Below are 3,126 nucleotides of genomic sequence, written 5' to 3'. Positions count from 1 at the left end.
TTATAAGCCCTGCAGAGTGTACACCATCATGGATAACTTCCAGGGCCCCACAGAAACCTTCTGGAATTTTTAGGTGGTTTGAAGAAGAGGAGGTCCCTAGTAAAGAAGGAGAAAGCCACCTTTTTCTTTCCACTCGACTCTGAACAAGTGTTTTCTTGAGGGAGCAAGAAGAATCAGGCTAGCTGGGCGGGACTTGAGGTCCAGAGCCAGTGACACTAGAAAGTGTTACCAGAGGTCGGGGTTTTGTGTTTTGTCCACAGATGTGTCCTCAGCTCTACGACAGAGCCCAGCTCAGAGAGGGTGCTCAACCCCTATATGTTGAATCAATGAATGAATGTAAATTAATGCCCTAAAGCAGGTGCCTTCTCTCCTCTCAGTAAATCTCATGTGTCCTTCACAGTCTGTCCTCCCTGCACGTGTCCCATCGCTCGCCACGTGCTCTGGCCTCCAGGCCACACCCCAGCCCTGCGGGGCTGCCCCCTTTTCCTAACGCCTGCCTTTGCTCTAGGCTCCTGTCCTCGCTGACACCTACTTTCTCCAGGGCCCAACTTGAATGGCACCAACTCTGTGATTTCTCATGGCACTGTCCCTGCCCAACTTTATTCCACAACTATGTGATATTAAATTGTGACTCCATCTCCGTCTTTCCCAGCAGAGCGTGGGCTGGAGAGACCGGGTGCCACCTTGGTCGCCCACATCAGCAGAGGTGACTGCGTGGTAACCAGTGACCCAAGGGCGAGTGTGGAACAGGAAACAGGTAAGAGGGGCAGCTACACCAGCATCGGTTCCGATCAACACATGAGGTCAGCCCGAGCCACACAATCTGAAGTCTTCTCACAGAGCCTAAGCGCTCAAAACTTTTGGCCAGTGAATTTTCCATGAAATTAAAAAGTCTGATTAACTCAGTTCTGGAAGTAGAAAGAAACCCCAAAAGGGCACAAAATAACAGGAAGACCCAAATTTCTTTAATAATGAAATAATTTATTTGTGAACGGTGGAACGATACAGAAGTTTACATATACACAGCAAAGATTCTCTAAAACATGTAGTAGTTCTAAAAATGCATGTGCTAACTGTAGTAAAAAGCACCATTCTCTAGATCTTGACACAGGATTTACATTGGCGTCATATTTACATAAAGAAATAAACATCTGGAAACAGAATTCCATACTCTCTCATCTGCTGCTCCCCTCTGTAGGCTGTGTTTACCATTAGGAAGATGGCCCCCAACACTGATGGTTAACAGCAATATTCCCAGAGCACCAATTCTAGGGACGGGGGGTAAAGGCAAGTTTGGTTCTCAGGTAAAAGCTAAACTGAAGAATGTCCCATTAAGTCACCACCCCCCATAGAGTAAGAAATCAAACTTAAAAATGTGGATAAATCTTGGAATTGGGTGCCTTACTAATTCTCATTTTATGATTTTGAGAGAAGACCAAGATACTCAATTTCTTCAGCCATTTAATAGCTGACTCAGGCAGTGCCAGGCAGTGTCGTCTTCTTTCAGAAGAATGTAGTAAAAGAAAATCATCCATGTAATAAATATTAATGAAGAAATCATGATAAGTCACATATAGTACACACACCCCTCCCCACCCCCGGATATCTTTGCAAACAAAATATCCCATAGTCACAGAGATCTGAATGAGAAAAGCCACCCCCCTCTAAAAGGGTCTTTGGGTCATCTTCTCCCAGAAAGGATTTTAAAACTCAGTAGCCAGCTACCTAAGCATACTGCATCCAAGAGTTAGACATACACACACAAAAAACAGATTGACCTGCAGGAAATCACCTTGCAGCCATTGACTTCCTGGGGTTCAACACTCAGGGCAGGTAAAGGAGGAAGCTTGAGGAGCAAGTGGAGGAGGAAGAGAAGACAGATTCAGGAATAGGTCATAAAGCATAATGAAAGTGGTATTCTTGCCAATATGGCATGGTATAAAAGCCTAAATAATGTGTATATGCTGTCTAAAAATAGGTTTTTTCTTTAAAGGATGGGGCAGAGGCAAGAAGAAAAAAAGCCCATAATACCCATAGTGAGCCCCAAGACTCCACTTGACCATTACTTGAGCATCACCATCCTAGGTTGACATTTTTTCCCCCTGCACCCCAGCATTTGCTCTTGGCCACTTAAGGGACGGATCAGAGAGGCCCATAGGAAACCCAGGTAAGGACTCTGTTTCTTTTTTTCTTTTTCTTTTTTTTTTTAGAGGAGAAAAGAAAATGCTTCCTTTAAAACCTAAAACCACTCAAGTGGCCAACTGCAGGGTCAGGGGCCTATTGCAGTGCTCAATTTTGAATCGTCCTGGGCATTATTGGAGTCTTGGGTTTTATTGGGAGGAGAATTTAGGTCCTGCTCAAAAAAGTGATTCAAAGAGCATCACAAACTAACATTAGGTCTGTGACTAGAGAAAGGAGTCAGCAGTCACTATCAGCACCTTGGAGAATTCAAGATCTTTGCTTAGCAGAAGAAACCCAAACAAAATACCCTGGGTGCTTCACCTGCCATTCTAAGCCAACAGGCGTGGAAAGCTGTGTTCTGGGATGTTAACAGCACGCACCGGTATTTTCTCACTGCATGAAATTGGACTACATACTCTTACCTTCCCATCTGCATTGCGATGGTATCAGTAAGAGTATAGATTTCTTTTCAGTTTTTAAAAATCAATTTTACATAAAAATATGCATGTGCCTATATTTACACACATCTATATTTACGTACAATTGTCAAAGTTTTAAAGGCTGGGGTTTATATCTTTGCCCATTCCCCTCCCCCCAACAACCCTAATAGAAAGGTTTTTCATTTTGCTTAAAAAAACCAAAACAACCAAAAAGACTTTATAGCTCTTAACAGTCACGCTGGTGGATCAGTGAATGAGAGGGTAGGTTGGCAAATGAGGGCTGCCGATCACCCTCGTAGGGAAGAGGATTAGCTGCCTTGGGCTGAGTTTGCTGGTCCTGAATTTACAGTTTTGGTTAGAGGCCTATCTGGCACGCCGATTCGGTCTACCTCGAGCTTTGAAAAGTAATGTCTAACCCTGGTGTCAGTTTATCACAAGTGCATTAAAAATAGATCAAATTCCACATTTCTATATGCAATCAAATTGAAAAGGACCAGACAAACAG

This window comes from Leopardus geoffroyi, chromosome A3, assembly GCF_018350155.1.
Source record: "Leopardus geoffroyi isolate Oge1 chromosome A3, O.geoffroyi_Oge1_pat1.0, whole genome shotgun sequence".
NCBI lineage: Eukaryota > Metazoa > Chordata > Mammalia > Carnivora > Felidae > Leopardus > Leopardus geoffroyi.
The sequence above is the reverse complement of the archived record's forward strand: the minus strand, read 5'-3'. Positions refer to the sequence as shown.